At 55.5% G+C, this 17,622-nt stretch overlaps 2 pseudogenes; both read right to left on the minus strand.

Annotated features, from left to right (window-relative positions):
- Positions 1–1,419: 1,419 nt before the first annotated feature.
- Positions 1,420–6,491, minus strand: LOC147527689 (protocadherin alpha-2-like; annotated as a pseudogene).
- Positions 6,492–14,030: 7,539 nt separating this feature from the next.
- Positions 14,031–16,588, minus strand: LOC147527690 (protocadherin alpha-6 pseudogene; annotated as a pseudogene).
- Between the last annotated feature and the right edge of the window lie 1,034 nt (positions 16,589–17,622).

The raw sequence follows: 17,622 nt of genomic DNA on the forward strand, positions 1-17,622 counted from the left end.
CACATGTAAGGGAAGTCAAGAGCACAAAGATTATACTCGCCTCATCATGTGCCCTCACAAACCCTTCCCAAGTAGGACAAACAAACAATCACGGCAAGATCAATGGCTGTGGTAGCTACTACAGATTCCCCCCACTACACAAGGAGACCAAACTGAAGCACTACCTGTCCACAACACACTTCCAAAGAGAGAAAAGGTCCCTCAGACAGTATTCTGCAATCTGCACCTCACTCTCCCTTAAGCAACACATTGCCCACACCAGGGAGGCAGCAGCATCAGGACTGCTTCTGGTGGCAGATCTTCATAACATCAAAGGTCACTGTTGGCATGTCAATACCATGTAACTATCTGAAGATCCAGAAGGCCTGCAACTCCAGACCTTTCCAGCCTGGGAAAGATCCTGCAAAAGAACATTCCATGCCCATCCTGCCACATTCTTCCTTCTAGGAATTCTCCATTCTCCACTAAGGTACATGTGTTCTCAAGAAAAGCACATCCTCTCATTTTTCTCTTCTTATGACATGGCCATTGTCTTTCCCAAGGATTTCCACAGTGTTTCTAGGAGACAACACCAGAGCTGGTCTGCTTGTGCAGGGTTTGGCATGTACGTGCACATATCAGAATGAGAGAATATTGACAAGAGGACACACCATCTCTACTGAGGCCACCTATGTAAGTGCATGAAGAGGACAAGCCAACCACCCTTCCCAAGGATGACAAAGGAACCATTACAGCAACATCAATGGCTATGGAAGCTCCTGTAGATGCCCACCGCAACACAAGGACAGGAGATTGAAGCACTGCCCTCCCACAATACCCCCTTCACACAGTGTTCTGCAAGCTGCATCTCACCCGCTCTTGCCAACACATTTCCTATGGCACTCAGGCAGCAGCACAAACGACTGTTTCTGATGCCAGATATTCATAACCTCAAAAGACATTAAGGACATTTCAATACCACACACTATCTCATAATCCAGCAGGCCTCCAACTCCAGATATTTGGAGACTGGAAAAAAAATCCTGGGCAGGAACACTCTGTGCCCATCCTGCCTTGTGCTTTCCTCTAGTCAGCCTCCATTCCCCACTCTGGGACATGCATTCTCCAGACAAGCACATCATCTCCCATTCTTGTCTTCTTACGACATGGCCCATGCTCTTCCCAAGGATTTCCAGTTCCCTCACACAACTCTTTTCACTGCTCAAGGTCACCCTTCACATCAGGATGTGGCCAGACCCTACTCACTGCCACATTGATCTCTGCCACATGCCACAGTTTCCTTTCCCACCTTGGAGCTCATGCCAGCTTTAGCAGACCCTTCCCACCAATGACAGCACCATAAAAAATCCATACAGATGGTATCATATAGATATCATGGTATCCAGCAGACGCTCTACTCTTTCTAACAAAGGTGATATTTCAACAGATCTCAATGGCAATGGCAATGATTTCCTGCTGGGAGAAGAATAACCCCATCGTTGACAAGAAACCCGATGGAACGGATGGTATCAATTTCGCAGGAGAGTTTGAGTTTGTGTGATTTTGTTATTGAGGCTGTGGACTGGTTGGGCTTGCTTGCTTTGTTTGTTGGTGGGGGATTTTTTGCTTGTAAAGGAAATTTCCGGGAGCTTTGAAAAGGTTGCGGCTGCTAATGCAGATATTGAAAAAATATCGTGACATGCCAGCATACGTCACACTGCTTCTCTGGCCAGCAATTCAAGTCCACAACCGTTCCCATCAATGAGATCACCATAGAAAACATACAGATGGTATAACATACCCTTGGTTCAGCAGACCCTCTGTACTCCACCTTTCATGTTTCGCAATGCTTCACAACTGGGAGCTCCGCACACTTCTGAAATGTTACACATCCATTTGCAGAGAAGGTGTCAGGACACTTCTCATGGCAACGGGCACTGATTTGCATTTTGTGAGAGAAAACCTGAATGCTGACGAGCACAGCGCTGTAATGGATGGTATCTTACGTGTAGGACAAATTAGGATTTTTGGAAAAGAATGTTTCTGAAGGTTCCATAAGGCTTTCAATGCATATACAAAAATTGAAAACTTATCAAAAATGACCAGCGTACATCATAACATGTCAGTTCTACAGAGAACTACAGAAAGAAGCCTATAACATGGTATGCAGGGGAAGGAGGAGAAAACAAAAAATCCCCTGTCTGACACCTACCTTGAGTCACACTCCTCTCCCTGAACACTTTAGAGCACTAGAGTAGAGCAACAACATATGTGGAAAAAGAACATAGCACAAGTCCATAATACCTTCACTACTTTCATAATAACCCTGATGAGCAAACAAAACTGCAGAAATTACACCATAGCATAAAGTCCTAGTTATCACCTTGAACCACATCTCTGGCAGAGGAGAAGCACACATGAGAACAGTTTTCCACAAGAAACCACATCTGAGACCAGCACGGTCAGCAGACAGCAAAAGGAACAAGCAATAAATAGTGTCTGGGGGACTGTCACCACCACAGCAAGCTCGGAAGCAAATGCCGCACATCACCAAGAAAGACCGTCCCGCCAAGCACCCACCGCCCACACGCCCCACGGACTCAGACACCCTCCCACCACCGCCTGCCCAGTGGCCCTCACGGAAGGGCAACTAGGGCCACCAGGGCCATAAGGGTAACGAGGGAGAAGGGGCCCCGGGGCAAGGGGCGAGGAAGGGCCACTGACCGTGTCCAGCAGAGCGGGCGCCTCCGGCTGCGTCTCCTTCGCCGCGGGGCCGGGCGGCGGCGGGAAGTTGGGGCTGAAAACCATCAGGTCGCTCTTGCCCGCGCCCTCCGCCACGCACAGGCTCCGGCTCTGGCGCTGCGAGTACGACCAGCTCCCCACTTCGCTGGCGCACACCAGCGTCGCCGGCCCGGGCCCCGACAGCACGGCCGCCCGCGGCGCCCACCGCCACGCCCCGTACAGCACCAGCGCCAGCACGAACACGCTCGACACCGCGCAGATGGCCACCACCAGCCACACGTTCGTCCACGACGACCACGACGACGGCGACGCGCGGCCTCCGCCGCCCGCACACCCGACCCCGACGACGACGAGAACGACGACGACGACGAGCCCGCGGCCGCCAGCGCCGCCTCGGCGCCCTCCACCAGCGACACGCTCAGCGTGGCCGTGGCCGAGCGCGCCGGCTCCCCGTGGTCCCGCACCACGATCACCAGCCTCTGCCGCGGGCCGTCCGCCTCCTCCAGCGCCCGCGCCGTGCTCACCTCGCCGCTGTACAGCCCCACGCGGAACGGGCCCTTCCCCCGCGGCTCCCACAGCTCGTAGCGCAGCCACGCGTTGTAGCCCGAGTCCGCGTCCACCGCGCGGATCTTCGCCACCACCTGCCCCGCCGGCGCCCCCCACGACGCCCACGCCCACAACACCCCCGACTCCGGACCCGCACCCGGACCCCCCCGCCGCCTCGGGCCCCGGCCCGCCGCCCGCAGCCGGCAGCAGCGCCGGCGCGTTGTCGTTCTCGTCCACCACGAACAGCTGCACCGTCGCGTTGCCGCACAGCGGCGGCTCCCCCGCGTCCACCGCCCGCACCTCGAACTCCAGCACCTGCACCTCCTCGTAGTCCAACGGACGCACCGCCCACAGGCGCCCGCTCTCCGCGTCCACCGACACGTAGCTCGACGCCGAGCGCCACCCGACGCCCGGCCCCGCGCCCCCGCCGCCGCCCTCCGCCACCGAGTAGCTCACGCGCCCGTTGCCCGCCTCGTCCGGGTCCCGCGCCCACAGCCGCGCCAGCTCCGCGCCCGCCGCGTTGTTCTCCCGCGCCAGCACCGTGTACACGGCCTGCGCGAACGCCGGCGCGTTGTCGTTCACGTCCGACACCGACACCCGCAGCCCGCGCCTGCCAAGCAGCGACGGCGACCCGCCGTCCTCCGCCCGCACCTCCACCTCGTACTCCGACACCCGCTCCCGGTCCAGCGCCTCCCGCACCACCAGCGAGTACGACCCCGCGAACGTCGACACCAGACCGAACGGCCCCGCCGGCCACACCGCGCACCGCACGCGACCGTTCGCCCCCGAGTCCCGGTCCGACACGCTCAGCAGCGCCACCACCGTCCCCACCGACGCGTCCTCCGGCACCGGCACCGACAGCGACGTCACCCGCACCTCCGGCGCGTTGTCGTTCACGTCCAGCACCTCCAGCTCAACGCTGCAGTGACTCGACAAAGGGGGCCAACCTTTGTCTCTCGCTTCAATGCGAAAATCAAATACACTGACTTCTTCAAAGTCCAGGGCGCCCGTCAGTCGGATCTCCCCCGTCTTCGGATTGACAGAGATCACATCTCTTCCACTCAGGGGAATAAAGTTGGTCGCCGTGTAGGTCACTTCACTGTTAATTCCCTCGTCCGGATCTGTGGCGTTCACCCTCGTCACCAGCGTGCCCTCTCCAGCGCTCTCCGGCAGCTGCACTTTATACACCGACTGGTTGAACTGGGGCGCGTTGTCATTGGCGTCCAGCACCGAGATCACCAGCTCCATCGTGCCCGTCAGAGACGGACGGCCCCCGTCACTCGCCGTCAGCACCAGACTATGCACGGGCACCGTCTCCCGGTCCAGAGGTTTCGTTAAAACAAGGTCGGGTACAGTATTTCGCTCATTTGATTTTTGTAAATCCAAAGAGAAGTGCTCGCTGGGGCTGAGCGTGTAGGAGAGCTGCGCGTTGGCTCCCACATCGGCATCCGACGCGCCCTCCAGCGGGAAACGAGACCCGGCAGGGGTGAATTCTCCGGTAACTGAGATTTTTGCGAGCGGCGGGGAAGCGCGGGGCGTTGTCGTTGATGTCGGTGACCTCCAGCTCCACGTGGAAGACGCGCAGCGGCCGCTCCAGCAGCACCTCCAGCCGCAGGGCGCACGGCGCGCTCTTCCCGCACAGCTCCTCCCGGTCCAGCCGCGAGCTCACCACCAGCGCCCCGCTCGCCCCGCTCACCTCCACGCTCGCCCGCCGGCCCGGCGCCACCAGCCGCAGCCGCCGCGCCTCCGCCTCGCCCGCCTCCAGGCCCAGGTCCTGCGCCAGACGCCCCACCACCGTCCCGCCCTTCGCTTCCTCCGCCACCGAGTACCGCACCTGCCCGCCGACCACCGCCCAGGCCGCCTGCAGCACCACCACCCGCACCGCCCACACGCACCACCCCGCCATCGCCGCCGCCGACACCGGCCCTTACCCGGGCCCCGCACGGCTCCCCGCCGCCGCCCGCACGTCCCGGCTCTCCTCACCGCCCCGCCCCGCGCCGCGCCGCGCCGCCCCCCGCGCTCACAGCCGGGCTCTCCGCCGCACCGGGGCGGAGCCGCCTCGCCGCTCCCACGCCGTTCCTGAGCCTGCAGCGACACCGTGTGCTGCTCCCACGCCGCACACGCTCCCGCCGCACTTGGCTTGCCGCGCTTGCCTTCTCCCTGCTTTTCTTCTTCCTGGTTCTCCTTTCTCTTTCCCGCTTTCGCAGCTTCTTTCTCTACTTTCTGTCCTTCCTTCTCCTCTCTCGACTTTCTGCTCTTTCCTCTTTTGCTTTCTTGTCTTCCTTCTCCTTTCCGTTCTCTCCCGACCGTGCCCGATTCTTCACTCCCCTTTCCCTTCTCTTTCCATCCTTCGCTTTTCTTTACCCCCGCTCGCAGCTCAACAGTCGCCTCGGGCGCCGCGGCGGCGAACATCAAAGACGGAGCTATCAGCGCTAATTACGGGGCCATCTGCGCTAATTACGGGGCATCAGCGCTAATGACGGGCTTTCAGCGCCGCAGCGCGGTACTCTAACCGAGGCGGAGGCTGTAGGGACCAGCTCCCTTCGGCGTCTACAGGTGACATGGTGCGTGCTGGTCATCTTGTCTATTATCTCGTCCTTCCTTCCTCCCTTCCCTTCTATTTATTTTCTCTTCTTTCCATGCCTTTTCACTTCTCTAGATTACTTCCTTCTGCTTTCTTCTTTCCTTCTGTGATTCTTCTGCAGGCAACGTTGGTGCAACCTCGTCATCTCCTTTACTGTTTTTTCTTGTTTCTATTCTTTGTCATCTTTCTCCCTTCTTCATTTCTTCTTGCTTCACTTCTCCTTCCTTGTTTCTTTCTTCTCCTTTTCACTCACTTACCACTTTCTCTGTACACTCATTACCTCTGTGCGTGGTAGTAAATTCATTTATCCTTTCTTAGGTTATTTTCCTGCTCTCTGGTGCTTGCTTATGGTTTCATTTTCTTTCTCGTTCCTTCCTTCCTTCCTGTTTCATTTTTTATTTCTCCTTCTTTTCGGTGTCTTTTTCATTCTTCATCTTTCCTTTCACTTCCATTAATCTTTTTCCTCTTTCCTCGTTCTTTTCCTTCTCTTTCTTCTTTTTTTGCCTCACCAGTCTTACCCTTGTTTCCTCTTCACTTTTGCTTCCATCCATGTCTCCTCTTTTTTGCCTTTACCAAGACAACAGAGCACGGACATGCTCTTTGGCAAGAGCTCTCGTTCCTCTGCCCCCACGCCTTCCATCCTTCCAGACGAGGAACAACCTTCCTGCTTTCCTCCAGACTATGCAAGACAGACACTCTGAATCTTCACCTCTCCTTCTGCAAGAAAATCACACTCTTCAGCCCTCGTCCTCTCAAGACATGAATCCACCATCCTCTGAAACACAACACCAAGACCTTGTACATCAGTGCAAAAACGCTCCAGTGAGCCCAAAAAACACTCAGGGAGTCTTTCCTTTGGAAACTCAAACCCATCACAGCCCAGCACAACAAATCTCTGAGAAGGCTGTAAAAGAACGGGGCAACCACAGCTCCCGAGCACTCCTCCTATACCTCTTCTTCTGGCCTCTTTTCCACTTACAATGATTGGTCAGCTCTTGTTTTCCCTTTCAGGCAGGCATGCACTGCCAGAACAACTCAGCGAGAGCCTCGGCACACAGGGGCATTAGTCTCCTCCAAATACCTCTCACTCAGTAGCATTAACCACCTCTCAAAAGCCACTATGGCATTCTCAACGACAACATCTCCTTAACTCCCAACACAGCCACCGCAAAAACGCATTATAGTCCCTCCTCCAGCCGCACTGGCTGCCACTTGCCCACACTGTGGCCAGAAGCACCAAGAAAGGAACGAGAGCAGGCAGTGGTGCTTTGCTGCTCAAATCATAGAACCATAAAATATCTCAGCTTGGAAGGGACCCATAAGGATCATCGAGTCCAACTCCCAATCCAGGCAACATTCAGTCAATCCAAGATGAAGATACCACCCCTCGACACGAACAAAAGCATATCTGTCTTTCACATTCTTCTTCTTTAGGTATCATTCACTTAGCTGTAATGTCACTTGTTGCTTCTTCAAAAAATAAACATTTGCAGGAGAGGGGAATGCCTTCTAAGGGCCATTCTCCCCTAATGTTAGCACAGCTTTCTGGAGAAGATGGAAAGGAAAAAATGACTCACATTCTGCAAAAGCCTTTAAGGCACTTCTTCCCCTCACTAGCAAGACTAGGAGCAGAGAGGTAACCAAGGAGAGGTTCAGAGAAGGCTCGCCAAATCTGATCAAAATTTGGAAAATACGATTCACCAACACGAAATTTCACCAACACGATGCCCCATCAAAAACAATGGATCAAAGGTGTGTATGGGAGATGTCTTCACATCGAATAGGAAGATCACAGAGAACACCAAGGCCAAGGATATCAACAACTTCTGGAGGTCCTATGAGGTATAGCAAGCAACTCTGTGCGTTGGGCGTTTTCCAAGTTTTTATATTTGAATACTCTATCCCAAGCCCTGGGAAATGAAATCTCCACCTAAGCAGACATTATCCAGTCCTACACAGTCCATGCAGCAAGGAGAGGAAATGAAGCACACACACATTACACGCACCTCCTCATCTCACCTGCTTACAAATCCTGCATGAGAAGGAAGAGGAACAATGAACCATCATGGCAACATCAACAGCTGTGGAAGCTACTACAACACCCACCACTACACAAGGACAGCACGTTGGAGCCCTACCCTCTCACACCACTTTTCTCAAAACAAGCGGGAAACGGTTCATCGGGCAATGTTCAGCAAGTCTGCATCTCATCGCCACTTACCAACATGTTACCTGCATCAGTCAGGCAGCAGCAAAAATTCATGTCTCTGGTGGTAGATCTTCATAACCTTAAAGGACATTGTGGGAGTTTCGATACCATGTCACTATCTCAAGATCCAGAAGGCCTCCAACTCCAGACCCTTGGAGCCTGGGAAAGGATCCTGCAAAAGAACACTCTGTGCCCATCCTGACACATGCTTTCCTCTAGGCATCCTCCACTTCCCACTCTCAACATGCATTCTCAAGAAAAGCGCATAATTTCCCATTCTTGTCTTAAGACATGGCCCATGCTCTTACCAAGGATTTCCACTTCCCTCACACAACTCTTCCCACTGCTCAAGATCACCCTTCACATCAGGATATGCCCAGAACCTACTCAGTGCCACTGCCACATTCATCTCCATGAACATGTCTCAGTTTCTTTTCAGCCCTGTTTTTGCAGACTCTTCCATCAATGACAGCACCATCGGAAAACATATAGATGATACGGCACACACGGTGTCCAGCAGACTCTCCGCAGCTGACCCTTCATGTTTTGCAAGGCTTCAGCAATGTCAGATGGAAATGTTACACACCTTTAAGCAATACTATTTTAAAAGATGATCAGAGAATCATCATCTTGGAAAAGACCCTGACACCATCAAGTCCAACCATTTACCCTAACCACTACGTCTTTTAAATACCTCCAGGGATGGTGGCTCAACCCCTTCCCTGGGCAGCCTGTGCCAATGCTTGACAACCCTTTTGGTGAAGAAAGTTTTCCTAACATCCAATCTAAACCTCCCCTGTCACACAACTTGAGGCCGCTTCCACTTGGCCCATCACTTGCTACTTGGGAAAAGACATCGACACCTACCTCATTACAATCTCCTTTCATGGAGTTGTAGAGGTCTCCCGTCAGCTTCCTTGCATGCAGACCAGACAACCCCAGTTCCTTCAGCTACTCCTCATAAGACACGTGCTCCAGACCCTTCACCAGCTTCGTTGCCCTCCTTTGGACAAGCTCCAGCACCTCAAAGACTTTCTTGTAGAGAGGGGCTCAAAACTGAACACAGTATTCAAGGTGTGGCCTCAGCAGTGCTGAGTACAGGGGGACAATCACTTCCCTAGTCCTGCTGGCCACACTACTTCCGATATAAGACAGGATGCTATTGGCCATCTTGGCCACCTGCCCACACTGCTGGCTCACGTTCAACCGGCTGTCAAGCAACATGCACCAGTCCTTTTCCACCAAGCAGCTTTCCAGCCACTCTTCCCCAATCCTTTAGTGTTCCATGGGGTGGTTGTGATTCGATCGCAGGACTCAACACGTAGCCTTGTTGACCCTCATACAATTGGCCTCGGCCCATCAATCCAGCCTGTCCAGATCCCTCTGTAGAGCCTTCCTACCCTTAAGAAGGTCAACACTCCCACCTCTCTTGGTGTCGTCTGAGTTACTGAAGGTGCACTTGATCCCTTCACTGATAAACATATTGAACAAAAACGGCCCCAGTACTGAGCCCTGCAGAACACCCCTGGTGACCAGCCGCCAACAGGAACGAACTCCATTCACCACAACTCCTGGGCCTGGCCAGCCAGCCAGTCTTTGACACAGCAAAGAGTACACCCATCAAGCCATGAGCAGCCAATTTCTCCCAGAGAGTGCTCTGGGGAACAGTGTCAAAGTCTTTACTAAAGTCCAGATAGACAACATCCACAGCCTCGCCCTCATTCACTAAGTGGGTCACCTTGTCATAGAAGGAGATCAGGATAGTTAAGCAGGACATACCTTTCACAAATCCATGATGTTGGGACAGCTCTAATGGCAACGGGCATTGATTTCATGCACTGAAAGAGCAACTCAAATGCTGATCAGCACAGCACTGAAAGAGATTATATCTAATCTGCAGGACAATTTGGAGATGTTTGGTTTTTTTAGCTAGAAAAGAAAGTTTACACAGATTCTTTAAGTTGTCACTGCTGATCCAAATATTGAAAGAACATAAAAAGTTTTCCACAAGAACCCACATCTGATACAAGCACAGGGAGCAGTCAGCAACACAAATGTCAGTAAATGGTGCCTGGGGGACTGTCAGCACCACAGCCTGCATCTCTTGCAGTTCTTCATCAAGCTCGACTGAAAATGCTGCACATCAGCAAGCAAGAGCTTCTTGAAAGCTGATATTGTGGCACCTCTCACCACAATTGGCACTGATTTTATTCTAAAGTAGAACGACTCACACCTGGAACAGCAAAACTCAGCTGAGAGAATGAAGTACCACCAACCTTAGGAGAAGATCAGGTTGGAGACAAGCTAAGAAACCTGAAGGTGCACTAGCTCATGAGACCTGACGCGATGCATCCACTGCTCCTGAGGCAACTGGCAGACAAAGTTGCTAAGCCATTATCCATCATATTTGAAAAGTTGAGGCAGTCCGGTGAAGTTCCCAGTGACCAGACAAGGGGAAACATAACCACCAGTCTTAAAAAGGGAAAAAAGGAAGACCCAGGAACTACAGGCCAGTCAGTCTCACCTCTCTGCCCAGCAAGATCATGGAGTAAACCCTCCTGGAAACTATGCTAAGGCACATGGAATACAGAGAGGTGACTGGTGACATCCAACATGGCTTCACTAAGGCCAAATCGTACCTGACAATTCTGGTGGCCTTCTATGACAGTGTTACAGCATTGGTGGACAAGGGAAGATGACTGATACTGTCTGGCACAACATCCTTGTCTCTATAATGGAAAGACATGGATTTGACAGGTGGATCACTCAATGAATAAGGAACTGGCTGCACAGTCACACTCAAAGAGTCACGGTCAATGGCAACGTCTGGGTGGAGACCAGTGACGAGTGGTGTCCCTCAGGGGCCTGTATCAGGACCAGCATTACATAACATCTTTGTCGAGGACGTGGACAATGGGACTGAGTGAACCCTCATCAAGTTTGCAGATGACAGCGAGATGAGTGCTGTGGTTGATTCTCCAGAGGGAAGGGATGCCATCCAGAGAGACCCTGACATGCTACAGAGGTCGGCCTCTGCAAACCTCAAGAAGTTCAATAAGGTCCTGCACCTGGGTCAGGGCAATCCCAAAGATGGATACAGGCTGGGCAATGAGGGGATTGAGAGAAGCATTGAGGAGATGGGCTTGGAGGTGATGGTGGATGAAAAACTGAATATGAGCCAGCAAAGTGTGCTCACAGCCAAGAAAACCAATCGTGTCCTGCACTGCATCAAAAGAAGTGTGGCTAGCAGGTCAGAGAGGTGATTTTCCCCCTCTACTCTGCCCTGTGACACCAGACCTCCTGACACAGATTTGACACATGGAGCAGAGAAGCATCTGCAGTTCGTGGGAAGGGACTCCACGCTGGAGCGAGTGGCTGCATCCCAAGAAGATTCTGACTATGAGGGGAAAAACTGTGCTGGAGCCATCTGATGGGTAAGGATTGCATCCTTAAGGAAGGACTCACATTGGAGAAGATCATGGAGCACTGTCTTGCATGAGGGGCACCCCATGTTGGAGCAGGGGAAGAGTGTAAGGAATCGTCCCCCTAAGCAGGAAGGAGCAGCAGAAACAGCATGTGAGGAATTGACCTGCAACCCCCATTCCCCATCCCCTTGCACTGCTGAGTGGGGAGGAAGTAGAACCAGGAAGAAGGGAGGGGTGGGGGAAGGTGTTTTTAAGATCTGGCTTTGTTTCTCATTATCCTCTCTCAAGTAACTGACAACAAATTGAATTCATTTGTCTCCAAACACCTGGGCCCACAGTTGGTGGGTGATCCCTCCCTGTTCTTATCTCAACCCTCAAACCTTTTGTTACATTTTTCTCCTCTCCACCCCACTGGGGGAGAGGAGTGAGTGAGCAGTGGCATGGTAGCTTAGCTACTGGCTGGGCTAAACCACAACACCTACTCTGGGACATGGGTTCTCAAGACAAGCACATCATCTCCCATTCTTGTCTCCTTATGACACGTCTCAGCTCAAAACCCCACCCTGAGCATGGCCCAGGCATTTGCACCTAAATACTTGTCACCTTTTCAGCAATTTCCGCTGGAAACTCTACAGAGTTACATGTTACAGTTCTTCAAGATTCCGTGATCAGAGCAGTGACAGCTCAGATCCCACTCCACATGGATTTCATTCTTTGAGAGAACCACACCAAATGCCGAAGCACAAACACGCTCACATTTTCAACTGGGTGGGAAAATTTGCACCACAGAAAACCAGAGCGGAGCTACTCTGCAGGGTTTGGTGTGTACATGCACACATCAGAACGAGCCATGTGTAAGAGGACACAGCATCTCTACCGAGGCTACTGTGCAAGTGCACACGTAGGGGACATCAAGAGCACAAAGATTATACCCGTCTCATCATGTGCCTTTACCAATCCTTCCCAAATAGTACAAAGGAAGCATCATGGCAACATAAACATTTGTGGAAGCTACTACAGATGCTCACCAGTACACAATGAGAGCAAACTGAAGCGCTACCCTCCCACAACAACCTTCTCAAAAGAAGAGAGAAAAGGTCCCTCTGACAGTATTCAGCAATCGCTCCCTTACCTGCACTTATCAACACACTAACTATGTCCAGGCAGGCAGCAACACAAGGGACTGTCTCTGGTGGGAGATCTTCATAGCCTCAAAAGACACTGTGGGCATTTTGATGCCGTGTAACTATCTCAAGACCCAGAAGGCCTCTAAGTCCAGACTCTTCCAGCCTAGAAAAAGATCCCAGGATCCACCATTCCTCATGCTAGCACATGTGTTCTCAAGAGAAGCACATCATCTCCCATTCTTCTCTTCTTATGACACGTCCTGTGGTCTTTCCCAAGGATTTCCGTAGCATTTCTATGACAGAACACCTGAGCTGGGCTGCTCTGCAGGGTCTGGTATGTACGTGCACCTATTGTAATGAGAGAATATTGACAAGAGGACACACCATCTCTACTGAGGCCACCTATGGAAGTGGATGAGAAGGGGAAGTTGAGTGCACAGAGCTCACACCCTCCTCCTTTACCGCCACTTAAAAATTCTACTGAGGACAACAGAAGCATCACAGCATCAGCAACAGCTGATGAAGCTCCTGTAGATGCCCACCACTATGCAAGGAGAGCAGATTGAATCACTATTGTCCCACAACGACTTTTCCAAATCAGCAGTGACAGCATCAGACAGTGTTCAGCAGCTTGTATCTCACCTGCTTTTGTCAACACATTGCCACGGCAATCAGACAGCAGCACAAGGGACTCTCTCTAGTACCAACTATTCATAATGTCAGAGGACATTGTTGGCATTTCAATACCATATGCTATGTCAGGATGCAGAAGACCTCCAACTCCAGACTATTGGAGCCTGGAAAAGAATTCTGGGTAGCATGGCTCTCTGCCCATCCTGTCTCATGCTTACCTTGAAGCATCCTCCGTTCCCCACTCTGGGACATGCATTCTCCAGATAAGCACACCATCTCCCATTCCTGTCGTGTTATGACATGGCCCATTCTCTTCCCAAGGATTTCCATTTCCCTCACACAACTCTTCCCACTGCTCAAGGTCATCCTTCACATCAAGACATGGCCAGGCCCTACTCACTGCCATAACAACATTCACCCGTTCCACATGCCACAGTTTTCTTCCCGCCCAACTCAAGGCTCATTCCAGCTTCTGCAGATGCTTCCCAGCAATGAAGGGTACATACAAACACACAGAGGTGTCATATTCATGGGGATCAGGAAATTCTCTTCAGCTGGGCTTGTCATGATACTGAAAACTGATGTTGTTGGCACCTCTCATCCCAATCAACTCTGATTTATTCAGCTCACACCCAGAACCGCAAAGCAAGAGCCGAGGGGCTCCGACAACGACGCCGAGGCACAGGCAAAGGCCCCATTAACATCGTCAAGCATCCACCAAGCACCCACTGCCCACACGCCCCACGGACTCAGACACCCTCCCACCAACGCCTGACCAGCGGCCCTCACGGAAGAGCAACTTGGGCCACCAGGTCCATAAGGGGAACAAGGGAGAAGGGGCCCGGGGCAAGGGGCGAGGAAGGGCCACTGACCGTGTCCAGCAGAGCGGGCGCCTCCGGCTGCGTCTCCTTCGCCGCGGGGCCGGGCGGCGGCGGGAAGTTGGGGCTGAAAACCATCAGGTCGCTCTTGCCCGCGCCCTCCGCCACGCACAGGCTCCGGCTCTGGCGCTGCGAGTACGACCAGCTCCCCACTTCGCTGGCGCACACCAGCGTCGCCGGCCCGGGCCCCGACAGCACGGCCGCCCGCGGCGCCCACCGCCACGCCCCGTACAGCACCAGCGCCAGCACGAACACGCTCGACACCGCGCAGATGGCCACCACCAGCCACACGTTCGTCCACGACGACCACGACGACGGCGACGCGCGGCCCTCCGCCGCCCGCACACCCGACCCCGACGACGACGAGAACGACGACGACGACGAGCCCGCGGCCGCCAGCGCCGCCTCGGCGCCCTCCACCAGCGACACGCTCAGCGTGGCCGTGGCCGAGCGCGCCGGCTCCCCGTGGTCCCGCACCACGATCACCAGCCTCTGCCGCGGGCCGTCCGCCTCCTCCAGCGCCCGCGCCGTGCTCACCTCGCCGCTGTACAGCCCCACGCGGAACGGGCCCTTCCCCCGCGGCTCCCACAGCTCGTAGCGCAGCCACGCGTTGTAGCCCGAGTCCGCGTCCACCGCGCGGATCTTCGCCACCACCTGCCCCGCCGGCGCCCCCCACGACGCCCACGCCCACAACACCCCCGACTCCGGACCCGCACCCGGACCCCCCGCCGCCTCGGGCCCCGGCCCGCCGCCCGCAGCCGGCAGCAGCGCCGGCGCGTTGTCGTTCTCGTCCACCACGAACAGCTGCACCGTCGCGTTGCCGCACAGCGGCGGCTCCCCCGCGTCCACCGCCCGCACCTCGAACTCCAGCACCTGCACCTCCTCGTAGTCCAACGGACGCAACCGCCCACAGGCGCCCGCTCTCCGCGTCCACCGACACGTAGCTCGACGCCGAGCGCCACCCGACGCCCGGCCCCGCGCCCCCGCCGCCGCCCTCCGCCACCGAGTAGCTCACGCGCCCGTTGCCCGCCTCGTCCGGGTCCCGCGCCCACAGCCGCGCCAGCTCCGCGCCCGCCGCGTTGTTCTCCCCGCGCCAGCACCGTGTACACGGCCTGCGCGAACGCCGGCGCGTTGTCGTTCACGTCCGACACCGACACCCGCAGCCCGCGCCTGCCAAGCAGCGACGGCGACCCGCCGTCCTCCGCCCGCACCTCCACCTCGTACTCCGACACCCGCTCCCGGTCCAGCGCCTCCCGCACCACCAGCGAGTACGACCCCCGCGAACGTCGACACCAGACCGAACGGCCCCGCCGGCCACACCGCGCACCGCACGCGACCGTTCGCCCCCGAGTCCCGGTCCGACACGCTCAGCAGCGCCACCACCGTCCCCACCGACGCGTCCTCCGGCACCGGCACCGACAGCGACGTCACCCGCACCTCCGGCGCGTTGTCGTTCACGTCCAGCACCTCCAGCTCAACGCTGCAGTGACCCGACAAAGGGGGCCAACCTTTGTCTCTCGCTTCAATGCGAAAATCAAATACACTGACTTCTTCAAAGTCCAGGGCGCCCGTCAGTCGGATCTCGCCCGTCCTCGGATTGATGGAGATCACATCTCTTCCACTCAGGGGAATGAAGTTCGTCGCGTGTAGGTCACTTCACTGTTAATTCCCTCGTCCGGATCTGTGGCGTTCACCCGCGTCACTAGCGTGCCCTCTCCAGCGCTCTCCGGCAGCTGCACTTTATACACCGACTGGTTGAACTGGGGCGCGTTGTCGTTGGCGTCCAGCACCGAGATCACCAGCTCCATCGTGCCCGTCAGAGACGGACGGCCCCCGTCACTCGCCGTCACCACCAGACGATGCACAGGCACCGTCTCCCGGTCCAGAGGTTTCGTTAAAACAAGGTCGGGTACAGCATTTCGCTCATTCGATTTTTGTAAATCCAAAGAGAAGTGCTCGCTGGGGCTGAGCGTGTAGGAGAGCTGCGCGTTGGCTCCCACATCGGCATCCGACGCGCCCTCCAGCGGGAAACGAGAACCCGGCAGCGACAGCTCCGCGATGCTGAGGTTTTTGCGGGCGGCGGGGAAGAGCGGGGCGTTGTCATTGATGTCGGTGACCTCCAGCTCCACGTGGAAGACGCGCAGCGGCCGCTCCAGCAGCACCTCCAGCCGCAGGGCGCACGGCGCGCTCTTCCCGCACAGCTCCTCCCGGTCCAGCCGCGAGCTCACCACCAGCGCCCCGCTCGCCCCGCTCACCTCCACGCTCGCCCGCCGGCCCGGCGCCACCAGCCGCAGCCGCCGCGCCTCCGCCTCGCCCGCCTCCAGGCCCAGGTCCTGCGCCAGACGCCCCACCACCGTCCCGCCCTTCGCTTCCTCCGCCACCGAGTACCGCACCTGCCCGCCGACCACCGCCCAGGCCGCCTGCAGCACCACCACCCGCACCGCCCACACGCACCACCCCGCCATCGCCGCCGCCGCCGCCGACACCGGCCCTTACCCGGGCCCCGCACGGCTCCCCGCCGCCGCCCGCACGCCCCGGCTCTCCTCACCGCCCCGCCCCGCGCCGCGCCGCCCCCCCCGCGCTCACAGCCGGGCTCTCCGCCGCACCGGGGCGGAGCCGCCTCGCCGCTCCCACGCCGTTCCTGAGCCTGCAGCGACACCGTGTGCTGCTCCCACGCCGCACACGCTCCCGCCCGCACTTCGCTTGCCGCGCTTGCCTTCTCCCTGCTTTTCTTCTTCCTGGTTCTCCTTTCTCTTTCCCGCTTTAGCATTTTCCTTTTCTACTTTCTTTCCTTCCTTCTCCTCTCTCGGCTTTCTGCTCTTTCCTCTTTTGCTTTCTTGTCTTCCTTCTCCTTTCCGTTCTCATCCCGGCCGTGCCCGATTGTTCACATCCCCTTTCCCTTCTCTTTCCATCCTTCGCTCTTCTTTACCCCCGCCCGCAGCTCAACAGTCGCCTCGGGCGCCGCGGCGGCGAACATCAAAGACGGAGCCATCTGCGCTAATTACGGGACATCAGCGCTAATGACGGGCTATCAGTGCCGGAGCGCGGTACTCTAACCAAGGCGGAGGCTGTAGGGGACCAGCTCCCTTCGGCGTCTAGAGGTGACATCGGTGTGTGCTGGTCATCTTGTCTATCATCTCTTCCTTCCTTCCTCCCTTTCCTTCTATTCTTTCTTCCTTCCTTCCTTGCTTTTTACTTGCATAGATTCCAAGTAAAAAGAAAGGAGCCTTTTTCCTTTCTTTCTCTCATTTTGGTGCAAGGTAACGTTGCTGCAATCTCGTCATCTCCTTTACTGTTTCTTCCTTGTGTCTCTTCTTTGTCATCTCCTCTCCTTAATTTCTTCCTTGCTTCGTTTCTTCCTTGCTTATTTCTTTCTCCCTTTCTCTCCCTCACCACTTTTCTGCGTACAGTGATTGCATCCGTGCATGTATGTAAACTCATTTATCCTTTCTATGTTCTTTCTCTCTAGTGCTTGCTTCGTTCTGGTTTCCTTTTCTTT

This window comes from Tauraco erythrolophus, chromosome 16, assembly GCF_009769465.1.
Source record: "Tauraco erythrolophus isolate bTauEry1 chromosome 16, bTauEry1.pri, whole genome shotgun sequence".
NCBI lineage: Eukaryota > Metazoa > Chordata > Aves > Musophagiformes > Musophagidae > Tauraco > Tauraco erythrolophus.